Source organism: Nycticebus coucang, chromosome 2, assembly GCF_027406575.1.
Source record: "Nycticebus coucang isolate mNycCou1 chromosome 2, mNycCou1.pri, whole genome shotgun sequence".
In the NCBI taxonomy this organism is placed as follows: Eukaryota; Metazoa; Chordata; class Mammalia; order Primates; family Lorisidae; genus Nycticebus; species Nycticebus coucang.
The window spans coordinates 13,938,918-13,951,958 of record NC_069781.1 but is presented as its reverse complement, the minus strand read 5'-3'; the positions used below and the strand labels follow the sequence as shown (position 1 = coordinate 13,951,958).

At 40.8% G+C, this 13,041-nt stretch overlaps 1 protein-coding gene across 12 annotated transcripts in view; it reads right to left on the bottom strand.

Moving 5' to 3' along the window:
* Positions 1 to 13,041, bottom strand: part of STRBP (spermatid perinuclear RNA binding protein) — a 211,782-nt gene that overhangs the window by 164,507 nt on the left and 34,234 nt on the right. Inside the window, exon 2 of one of the 12 annotated variants that reach the window (XM_053563007.1) lies at positions 7,348 to 7,447. The exons of 10 other annotated variants lie outside the window; for them this stretch is intronic. The gene's annotated coding sequence lies outside the window, so the exon portion shown is untranslated. Of the gene's footprint in view, positions 1 to 7,347; positions 7,448 to 8,093; positions 8,189 to 13,041 lie in introns of those variants that run through there. One more of the 12 variants, XM_053563011.1, reaches the window with a different exon arrangement.

The following is a 13,041-nucleotide window of genomic DNA, read 5'->3' as shown; positions in this document are numbered from 1 at the left end:
TATCTGTGACATGATGCTTTCTTTACAAATATCCTTTTTCCAACGACCTAACCATTTTAGCACCCAATGATGATCTTTGCCTAAGTCATATTATTACATTTGGGTATGCAAAAATGTAATTTCCTAATTAAATCGTTCCTTTTACATTTATTACCATCTGCTGCAAAGAAGAGTTCTACCTTTCTTTTTCACTGTTCCCCTTCCCTTTCCTCTATGGACTCACAGTTGTTGTTAACTCAGTATCTATTACTATAAATTCTTTGTAATTTTCAAGTTGTCTCGAATGTGGCCTGTGGTAGGTAGCCTTTATAAATTGAGTTCCTGTGTCCTTTGAATATGTGCCGCAAATCTTTCATAGCTACCTCACTTTTTCTTTTTTTTTTTTGTAGAGACAGAATCTCACCTTATGGCCCCCGGTAGAGTGCTGTGGCCTCAAACAGCTCACAGCAACCTCCAACTCCTGGGCCCAAGCGATTCTCCTGCCTCAGCCTCCCGAGTAGCCAGGACCACAGGCGCCCACCACAACGCCCGGCCATTTTTTGGTTGCAGTTTGGCCGGGGCCGGGCCCGGGCCCAAAACCACCACCCTCGGTATATGGGGCTGGCGCCCCACCAACTGAGCCACAGGCGCTGCCAGCTACCTCACTTTCTGACACAAGATGCCCCAGACTCAGATAGCACTTTTCTGGCCCCACACCTGTAATCAGCCATTTATTTTTAGTGGGAAATGGTACTGAAAACCCAACACATGGGTACTAGGTATGCTCATCTCTGTTCACTGTCAATGCTTCTAGACCCATTCAAGAGACAGAGCAAATAAATATCTTTGTTTTTAAAACCATGAGTTCAGGCTTGGCACTTGTAGCTCAAGCAGCTAGGGTGCCAGCCACATACACGGGAACTGGTGGGTTCAAATCAAGCCCAGGCCTGCCAGACAACAACTACATACAACAACAACAACAACAACAACAACAAAAACAGCCAGGTGTTGTGGTGGGTGCCTGTAGCCCCAGCTACTTGAGAGGCTGAGGCAAGAGAATCGCTTAAGCCCAAGAGTTGGAGGTTGCCATGAGCTGTGATGCCACCACACTCTATCCAGGGTGACAGCTTGAGACTCTGTCTCAAAAAATAATAATAATAATAATAATTAAAAACAAAAAAAGTGAGTTCATATGGATAATTCCAAATTTTTTTTTTTAATTGTTGGGGATTCATTGAGGTCCAATTCCAATTTAACATTGCAAATTATTATTTTCTTACTTCTTGGTTTTATTTTTTTTCCACTAAAAATCTCTATTCCTAGTATTAATTTATGCTTACATATGTGCTTTATAATAAACAAAAATTATCAAGAGCAGTTCGAAATTTCTTTGTAGGATAAGCCTTCAGAGATGAAAAGTTTCATCCCACTTTATAAATGTTTTATTTTATATTTCTAACACATGCAGAGTCAAAGATGGTAAAGTAGAACAACAACAAAGTAGAACAGGCAAGCCACTACGGAGCTATTACAGCCAGTTAAAATTCTACATGGATTTATACTGGCAAAAAAGGAATTCTTTCTTTCATATATTATAACATATGATATAAAATTCTGAATCTTGGCAGGTGGTGGCAAGATGGCTGACTGGAGCCAGCTTTCCACAGAGGCTCCCATCCAGAAGGACAGTTAAAGGACAGAAGTTTGGCAAGTAAGCTGATGGTTTGGACCTGTGCCAAAAGAGAAGGTAGAAGAACACACATCAACCCTGCTGAGGTGAGCTGCAACTGATACAAATAAAAGGTACAAAATCCATTGCCTAGCAAACAAGAGCCCCAACCCCCATGAGAAGGGCTCCATGAGTACCCTCATGAGTACTCCATAGAAACAAGCAAGTTCAAACGTCCTCCCATTTTATCCTACAGGAGTGACCATCTCAAAACTGGACCTCCTTCCCCTACTACCCTGTTTCCCCGAAAATAAGACATCCTCCGAAAATAAGACCTACTTACAGGAAAGATAAGACGTCACCTGAAAATAAGACCTAGCGCATCTTTGGGAGTACACCTCAAAATAAGACAACGTCTTATTTTCGGGGAAACAGGGTAGGGTGCCATGGCACTCTCGCGCCAGGCATAAAACTGTATAAAACTGTATATATTCTCTACCTGCAATTCTGAACTCCCAGCACTCCCCTCCACTCTCACCCCGAAGTATGGAAGCAAGTCCCCCATATAGTCCAGATTCTTGGGCATTTTCTCCAGAGGTGTGCACAAGGTCTGGTCTGTGCTGATTCTGCGGAACGGGAGTAGGGAGAAGTGTAGAGGACGCAAAGAGCTAGACAATCTCTGAGCAAGATGATTAGCAGCTGGGCAATGGACCCTCGGGCAATTCGTCTGCAGGTGCTCCTTGCAGAGAAAAAGCCAAACCCATGGCGATTATCTAATACTCCCTTCACCTGTCTTGTGCTGTGTCAATAAAAGGCTACTGCGGAGGTTGCTCCGGGCTATCCTGCAAGCAAGGTTAGCCCGCCTCCTGCAAGCTTGTACTTCTAATCTGTGTCACATCTGGTTCCTTCCTGCAGCGTTCGAGTCCAAGGCCATAAGGGCCACTAAGGGTTGCGACATCTGGCGTAGTCGGCAGGATCCAGCAGAACACAACAGGACACCAGGGGAGAAAGTGACACTTGGAAGTAAGTGAGGCCTTTGGTAGACAGTGGGAGGAAGTCCAAAGGGAAACTCCACTCAGGGCAAGTGGGACCTTTGGCCAATCTAGAATCTAGGGAACCTCGCTTGGAATAAGTGAGCAAAGACATTTAGAGAAAACAATGGGTAACTTCCTGTTTGGGGAGTCGCAAGAATTAGAAACTGAGGAAGAAAGTGATGTTCAAACAGAATTTGAAAGTGAGGAGAATAGTGAGGTTCAGAGGGAAGCTGGACCTAAGGTGAACTGGGAATCAAGAGCATATGATAGACACAAATAAGCAAGGAATTACCTCTATGGCCATCATGGCTGCGCAGATCAGACAAATGGAAGACCAGGTAAATAGTCTCACGGTCAGAAATGCCGACTTAGAGCACCCAATAGTGCCCTCAGCACCTCCCTATGTAGATGAACTACCTGTGACTTCTGTTTTGAAGGCTGTGTTAGAAGGGCGTAAAACTGGTGACTTTAACTGGGAAGACACTTTAGGGCTTTTTCCAGTTACGGTCACTGATATTCCTCCCAATCTGCAACACCCTCAAGGAGGCCAACGTTTTGATCACCATATGATCACCTTTGCGGTTATGAAAGATTTGAAACCGGCTGTAGCACAGTATGGTATGCAATCTCCGTTTTCTAGAAGTCTGTTACAGGGGCTTGCACAAGAGCAGCACCTCATTCCTTATGACTGGGACATGATAGCCAGAACTGTTCTTGAGTCTGGACAGTATTTACAGTTCAAAACCTGGTGGAAGGAGGAGGCTGCGCTGATGAGTCGCCAAAACCAGCAGAGAGGAATCTCTATAACATCAGATCAGTTCACTGGTTCTGGCCAGTGGCTGGGGATGTCCAATGACTACGATGACATAGCCATGGTCCAGACAAGGCTGTGCTGTCTTAGGGCCTGGTAAAAGGTTCAGGCTCCTGGAGATATCTCTAAATCTTTTATTAAGATAATGCAGTCAGGGAATGAACCCTATACTAGACTTTCTAGCCCAACTAAAAACTACAGTCGATAAAGCCGCTGCCCAGCCGGGGCTTAGAGACATGCTATTCCAAACGTAGCATTTGAGAATGCTAACTCTGAGTGTCAAAAGGCCTTGCGACCTTTGAGAGCACAAAATGCTCCCTTAGAGGAATACATACGGGCATGTGCTGATATAAGAATACAATTTCACAAAGCTATTTGCTTGCTGCCGCTTTAAAAGAAGGGGTCAGTCCATACCGTCCTAAATGTCATTACTGTGGAAAATTGGGACATAGGAGAAAAGAGTGTTGGAAAGGGAAGATCTATAGAAAAAACAATGAACAAAAGACTTATAGCAAATGGAAACCCCCTGCATTGTGTCCCAGGTGTTAAGAAAGCACCCCATTGGACGAATGAGCACCGCTCTCAGTTTGATAAAAAAGGAACACCTTTATCACAGGAAAACTAGTGGGCAGGCCCAGCCCGGGGCCCTCAGGCAAAGAACACAGGTCTGAGACTGTACTCACTCACCAGCAACTTCACTCTGTTCAGTCTCTTTTGCATGCCACCTCAGGCAGTGTTGCTTTGGACTTACCGGCATATGATAATGTCCTTTTGCTTCCCAGCATGGGAGCAAAAGAATTGAAAACAGGAGTGTGTGGTCCTCTGCCCCCAGGTATTGTTGGATTATTACTTGGGAAAAGTGAAATAACATCTCAGGGAATGTTCATCCTCACAGATGTTATTGATGGAATTACTTAGGGGAAATACTGATCATCATCTCGGTAACCAACCAACTCAAATTTTGACCGGACAAAAGATTGCTCAATTGCTACTCTTGCCACACATTAAGTTACAAGGTACTAAGGAAAATGTAGTGGTGAGCCTGGTAACATGAGCCATATATTCTGGCAAACATCTGTTGATAGGAGTAGGCCTCAACTGACTCTCACCCTGAAGGATAAAACTTTTACTGGCCTGTTAGACACGGGTGCTGATGTTTCGCTTATGGCTCTAAATCAGTGGCCCAGGGAATGGCCGAAACAAGTTGTTGATATTACTTTAGTTGGCATCAGAACTATAGATTCAATCTTTCAGAGTATTTTGCCTTTGACCTGCTTGGGGCCAGAAGAGCAGAATGCTCAAATCCAACCATATATAGCCAACATTGCTATTAACTTATGGGGTTGTGATTTGCTCCAGCAATGGAATGCTGTGATAACCATACCATCCCCTCAAGTTAACTCCTTGCAAATGTCAAATTTAGCATAGAGGCCACTGCCCCAAAATATGCTCTCAGGTTATCCTCGAAGAGTAATAATCCAGTGTGGGTGGAGCAGTGGCCATTAACTATGGAACAACTGGATGCTTTAAAATTAATAGTACAGGAACAATTGGAGTAAGGACATATTGAGCCATCTTCTAGCCCTTGGAATTCCCCTGTCTTTTTGATAAGAAAGAAATCAGGCAACTGGAGAATGCTCACTGAATTTGTTTTCACTAACTTTTCTTTTATTCACAGGATTTTTGGAGGCTAGGTAATTTCATAATAGGGAAACCCTGAATCAATCAATCTCCTCTGTGGGAACTCTAGCTGCCTCTCCCATATCACCATCCATCTTCAGCAGGAAGCAGTTAAGAGTGGTCAGCATTCTATTTCCCTAAGAGGCAGTTGGAGTTTCTGTGCAGAGTGGGAAGATTGATACAGGATTTCATTATTTTGGGCTAAATAACAAGCCCCAGGTAAGCTTAGTATGCATCTTCTAAACCTTTGAAGGGTAAGATAACAAAGACCTCGAACAGTAGGCTTGGAAGTAATGGTAAATACTGGTATCGGCTAAGGTAAGAGAATTCACTTGTTGGATTTATATCTGTTTCAGTTGGGCATCTGATCTTTACTTAAAGTTATATTACTCTTTGGAAAGGGTCTGAGTTCGATACAGCCCTTTCCCCACCTAACGTAACTTCAGGCGGTGGTTAATACTTCCCATGGAAGGGTCACAGGCACTATGGGTCAGCCCATAGCGGAACAGATCTGGGACAGAAACGCAGGCCCTGTGAGTAAAGAGTATGCCTGAGGTGGTACCGGCCTGGGCGGAGTGCAGGGACTAGAATATGTGTGCAGAGACTGCAGACTCCCAGGGCAGGGTTGTCCCAGAGGACCACTTTACTGAGCCTAAGATGCACACAGCCCTCAGGGGATCATAGCTGAGATAAAGTCAGGCAGGCAGAGGCTGGAACTGACAGCTGAATGTGAGCTCTACCCAGGCCCACCCCAACACAAACTGCAGACAAGACTGGGCAGTGGGACACACAGGGCCTGAATAACAGTTTCTGTTAACTCAAACAGTGTCTGATCCACAGGGGAATATAGCCGGGACAGAAACAAATTCTGTGAAGTTGTTCTGTTCTGTCAGCAACATCAATCTGGGGTGGGGCTAGAACTTAGTGAACTGCCCCAGCCTCCATTAAGCACCCAAGGTTGTCAGATCTCACCTCCCCCTGCCAGATGGTGGCAGAGAACAGTGGCCTGGCTAAAGAGACATAGATCTCCCAGTGACTCAGGCAGGCACAAATCCCTAGAGCATCTGCTCATTGGAGGGAACTGGGTCAAAGCCCTGCGGGTTACCAGTGAATGGGTATAACAGGGGAGCAAGGTGGGGAAGGAGGCATCAACCTTCCTAGACTAATTTATTTGCTGGGTGGGTCCTTCTGACCTCATAAAGAAATGGAGCAAGTCATACTTGAGCTGCCAGCAGACCCCTGCTATCTAGTTCCTGGAGACCTTTTGAACTCTCCCACCTGAGACCAATGGTGGCTGGGACAATTGATTTGGACCTCTTGAATTGGGCCAATCACTCGAGGACTATCCAAAGTGGTACCCTGGGTGTATGGTTGTGGGAAGGTTTGATTTTCCTTTTCCAATTGTTGCCTCAGGGGGGTGGGGTGACTTCATTACTGGTATTTCTCCACAGCTAAGACTTCAACCCAGAGTAACTGATTCACTAGGGTCAGACAGAGACCAGCTGAAAACAAGACAGAGCCACTTAGCCCCACCACTCCAAACAGGCCCCCAGATTCTCAGGCCATAGCACTGAACGGGTCCTTGGCAAAGCTCCAGAGGAAAAGGTACAGACACTAGTCTCAGCTTTTGGGCAAAGGGCTGATTAAGCACTACTCCTGGATCCCCCCAACCCAACTTCTCTGTATCTGCTCATCTAGCCAAACAATGTAAAATTATCATGGGGAGGAATCAGCGGGTAAATTTTGGTAACATGAATAACCAGAGTAGATATGGCAGACACAACTAAAGATCTCATTCATAAACAGATGGCTGAGATGTCAGAAATCGAATTCAGAATTTGGATTGCAAATAAGATTAATAGAATAGAGGCAAAGTTGGAATTAGAAATTCAAGGAGCATTTCAAAAGTTGTCTCATGAATTCAACGAATTCAAAGACAAAATCACCAAAGATTTTGACACCTTGAGGCAAGAATTTGTAGCCCTCAAAGATCTGAGAAATACAGTAGAATCCCTCAGAAACAGAATGGAGCAAGCAGAAGAAAGGATTTCTGACATTAAAGACAGAACACTTTTGAACACTCCCAAACTCTCAAAGAGGAAGCAAAATGGAGAGCAAAAACGGATCATTCTCTCAGACAGCTCTGGGATAACTCAAAGAAAACTAATATTCACCTTATAGCAATTCCTAAAGGTTACAAAGCGGCTTCGCAAAGCACAGAGGCTCTTCTTCATGAGATTATGAAAGAGAACTTTACAGACATGCCAAGAGATTCTGAAATTCAGATAGCAGACAGTTTCAGAACCCCAGAGCAATTTAACCCAAATAAGACATCCCCCACGCACATCATAATTAACTTCACTAAAGTTAATATGAAGGAAAAAATTCTGAAAGCAGCCAGATGTAAGAAAACCATAACCTACAAAGGAAAGAATATTAGAATGACTGCAGATCTCTCTGCTGAAACCTTCCAAGCTAGAAGAGGGTTGTCATCAATTTTTAATCTCCTAAAACAAAATAACTTTCAACCCAGGATCCTGCATCCAGCTAAACTGAGTTTCATTTATCATGGAGAAATTAAATGCTTTAATGGCATTCACATGTTGAAGAAATTTGCCATAACTAAACCAGCTCTCCAGGACATTCTCAGACCTATCCTCCATAATGACCAGCGCAATCCTCCACCACAAAAGTAAACTCACTCAGACACTTTTGATCAAATTCCAATTTCCACAGTGGCTAAAGGATTAAAAATGTCCACTGGACTTTCGAAAAACTCGATAATCAAAATTCTACCAGGCTTATCAATATTCCCAATTAATATGAATGGCTTAAATTGTCCTCTAAAGAGGCACAGGTTGGCTGACTGGATACAAAAACTCAGGCCAGATATCTGCTGCACACAAGAATCTCATCTTACCTTAAAAGATAAATATAGACTCAGGGTGAAGGAATGGTCATCTATATTCCAGGCAAATGGAAAGCAGAAAAAAGCAGGTGTTGCAATGTTATTCACAGATACAATAAGCTTTAAACCTACAAAAGTAAGAAAGGATAAGGATGGTCACTTCATATTTGTTAAGGGTAATATTCAATATGAGATTTCAATTATTAATATTTATGCACCAAACCAGAACGTGCCTCAATTTATAAGAGAGACTCTAACAGGCATGAGCAACTAGATTTCCTCCAGCTCCATAACAGTCAGATATTTTAACACTCCTTTGACAGTGTTGGATAGATCCTCCAATAAGAAGCTAAGCAAAGAAATTTTAGATTTAAACTTAACCATTCAACACTTGGATTTAACAGACATCTACAGAAAATTTCATCCTAACAAAACTAAATACACATTCTTCTCATCATCCCACAGAACATACTCCAAAATTGATCACAACTTAGGTCACAAGTCCAAAATCAGCAATTTTTTAAAATTCCTTGCATCTTCTCGGACCATCATGGAATAAAAGTTGAACTCAGTAACAACAGGAATCAGCATACTCATACAAAAACATGGAAGCTAAATAACCTTATGCTGAATGATAGCTGGGTCATAGACGTGATTAAGAAGGAAATTAACAAATTTTTGGAACAAAACGAAAATGAAGACAAATTATCAGAATCTCTCGGATACCGCAAAGGCAAAATATATAGCACTGCAAGCCTTCCTAAAGAAAACGGAAAGAGAGGAAGTTAACTTAATGGGACATCTCAAGCAACTGGAAAAGGAAGAATATTCCAACCCCAAACACAGCAGAAGAGAAATAACAAAAAGTAGAGCAGAATTAAATGAAATTGAAAACAAAAGGATTATACAACAGATCAATAAATCAAAAAGTTGTTTTCTTGAAAAGGTCAATAAAATAGATAAACCTTTGGCAAACCTAACCAGGAAAAAAAAGAAGAGTAAAATCTCTAATTTCATCAATCAGAAATGGTAAAGACAAAATAACAACAGACCCCTCAGAAATTCAAAAAATCCTTAATGAATATTACAAGAAACTGTATTCTCAGAAATACGAAAATCTGAAGGAAGTTGACCAATACTTGGAAGCAAGTCACCTTCCAAGACTTAGCCAGAATCAAGTGGAAATGCTGAACAGGCCTATATCAAGTTCTGAAATATCATCAACTATAGAAAAATTGCCCTAAAAAGAAAAGCCCGGGACCAGATGGCTTCACATCAGAATTCTACCAAACCTCTAAAGAGGAACTAGTACCTATATTACTTAACCTTTTCCAAAATATAGAAAAAGAAGGAATACTACCCAACACATTCTATGAAGTAAACATCACCTTGATCCCCAAACCAGGAAAAGACCCAACAAGAAAAGAAAATTATAGACCAATATCACTAATGAATATTAGTGAAAATATTAGCAAAAATATTCAACAAGATCCTAGCAAACAGAATCCAGCAACACATCAAACAAAATATACACCATGACCAAGTGGGTTTTATCCCAGGGTCTCAAGGCTGGTTCAATATACATAAATCTATAAATATAATTCAGCACATAAAACAAATTAAAAAACAAAGACCATATGATTCTCTCAATTGATGCAGAAAAAGCTTTTGATAATATCCAGCATCCCTTCATGATCAGAATAATTAAGAAGGGACATAGAAGGGTATAGAAGGGACATTTCTTAAACTGATAGAGGCCATCTACAGCAAACCCACAGCCAATATCGTATTGAATGGAGTTAAACTGAAATCATTTCCACTCAGATCAGGAACCAGACAAGGCTGCCCATTGTCTCCACTGCTCTTTAACACTGTAATGGAAGTTTTAGCCATTGCAATTAGGGAAGAAAAGGCGATCAACGGTATCCACATAGGGTCAGAAGAGATCAAACTTTTGTTCTTCGCAGATAATATGATTGTATATCTGGAAAAAACCAGGGATTCTACTACAAAACTCTTAGAAGTGATCAAGGAATACTCAGGTTACAAAATCAGCAGCATCTCAGGTTACAAAATCAACATTCATAAATCGGTAGCCTTTATATATAGCAACAATAGTCAAGCTGAAAAAACAGTTAAGGATTGTATTCCATTCACGGTAGTGCCAAAGAAGATGAAATATTTGGGAGTTTATCTAACAAAGGACGTGAAAGATCTCTATAAAGAGAACTATGAAACTCTAAGAAAAGAAATAGCTGAAAATGTTAACAAATGGGAAAACATACCATGCTCATGGCTGGGAAGAATCAACATTGTCAAAATGTCCATACTACCCAAAGCAATATACAATTTTAATGCAATCCCTATTAAAGATCCACTGTTGTACTTTAAAGATCTTGAAAAAAATAATACTTCATTTTATATGGAATCATTAAAAACCTCGAATTGCCAAGACATTACTCAGAAATAAAAACAAAGCAGGAGGAATTATGCTACCAGACCTCAGACTATAGTATAAATCGATAGCGATCAAAACAGCATGGTACTGGCGCAAAAACAGAGAAGTAGATGTCTGGAACAGAATAGAGAACCAAGAGATGAATCCAGCTACTTACCGTTATTTGATCTTTGACAAGCCAATTAAAAACATTCAGTGGGAAAAAGATTACCCATTTAACAAATGGTGCTGGGTGAACTGGCTAGCAACCTGTGGACAATTAAAACTGGACCCACACCTTTCACCATTAAATAAGATAGACTCTCACTGGATAAAAGATTTAAACTTAAGACATGAAACTATAAAAATACTTGAAGAAAGTGCAGGGAAAACTCTTGAAGGAATCAGCCTGGGTGAGTATTTTATGAGGACGACTACCCAGGCAATTGAAGCAGTATCAAAAATACACTATTGGGACCTGATCAAACTAAAAAGCTTCTGCACAGCCAAGAACATAGTAAGTAAAGCAAGCAGACAGCCCTCAGAATGGGAGAAAATATTTACAGGTTATACCTCCGATAAAGGTCTAATAACCAGAATCCACAGAGAACTCAAACCTGTTAGCAAGAAAAGAACACGTGACCCCATCTCAGGGTGGGCAAGGGACTTGAAGAGAAGCTTCTCTAAAGAAGACAGACGCAGGATCTACAGACACATGAAAAAAAGTTCATCATCCTTAATCATCAGAAAAATGCAAATCAAAACTACTTTGAGATATCACCTAACCCCAGGTAGAGTAGCCCACATAATAAAATCCCAAAACCAGAGATGTTGGCGTGGATGTGGAGAAAAGGGCACACTTCTACACTGCTGGTGGGTATGCACACTAATACGTTCCTTCTGGAAGGATGTTTGGAGAATACTTAGAGACCTAAAAATAGACCTGCCATTCGATCCTATAATTCCTTTACTAAGCTTATACCCAGAAGACCAAAAATCACAATATAACAAAGACATCTGTACCAGAATGTTTATTACAGCCCAATTCATAATTGCTAAGTCATGGAAGAAACCCAAGTCCCCATCGACCCACGAATGGACTAGCAAATAGCGGTACATATACACCATGGAATATTATGCAGCCTTAAAGAAAGATGGAGACTTTACCTCTTTCATGTTTACATGGATGGAGCTGGAACATATTCTTCTTAGCAAAGTATCTCAGGAATGGAAGAAAAAGTATCCAATGTACTCAGCTCTACTCTATGAAGCTAAATTATAGCTTTCACATGAAGGCTATAACCCAACTATAGCACAAAACTATGGGAAAAGGGCCAAGGAAGGGGAAGGGAGGGGGGAGGTTAAGGTAGAGGGAGGGTAATGGATTGGGCCACACCTGCGGTGCATCTTAGAATGGGTTCAGGCGAAACTTACTAAATGCAGAATACAAATGCCTACATACAGTAACTAAGAAAATGCCATGAAGGCTACGTTGAATAGTTTGATGAGAATATTTCAGATTATATATGAAACCAGCACATTGTACCCCTTGATTGCACTAATGTACACAGCTATGATTTAACAATAAAAATAAATAAATTAATAAAAATAAATAAATAAAATAAAATGGAAATGCAGTCTCCATCTTACTCTCTGATTAATAACATCTGTGCAAATACTCAACATTCTGCCACAGTCCACAACTTCCAATACCTAAATCAGATTACCACAAACTCTGCAGCTGAAAACATACTATCAAGAACATTTCAACACTGATAAAAATTCTCAAATTACTGAGGAATGGTACCTTACTTTCTAGTGTCAGCAAGGAGGAGAAAGGATTCCTCTAGCTGCTACTGAGCAGAAAAGGTTCCCAATTTCTTGAATAGCATGTAGTAAAATGTATTTTACTATATAGTACAGCAAAATTACTGGTGAAATTATAGGTAAACACTATATTTCACAAGAAATGCATTTTGTTTACTAACAGAAATCTTATCTGCCCCAATATTTTGTTTCTATTTTTATTTCCTTTGTTCATTTTACATGTCATTAATTGACATATCTAAAGTTTGATATCATTTATGAATGCAATGATGACTGTGAGGCAATGCAAGTCCTTAAGGTACTTTTTAAATCTTGAAAATAAAATCAGATTATTAATAACATTATATGACAAGACTTTCTCAGTATCTTTCTTATATGGGACATCAGTAACATTAGACACATTGTTATGGAGAGATACAAGAATAGTGACCACAGCAGGCATAAATATTGGCGAATAGATTCTTCTATCCAAAAGAAAAAAAAACAAAAAACCAATGTCCTATACAAAACTGTACTGATTTTGGAGCCATGAGACCTCAGTTTAAGTCCCAGATGTGCAACTTCCCAGCTGGTTTCATTCAACATTTATCACTGAAGTCTCAATACTCTCATTTACAATGAGAATACCACCACATGCTGTGTTCAAACCCCTGCTCTATCACTTGCTAACTATGTAACCTTGCCTACAAAATGGGA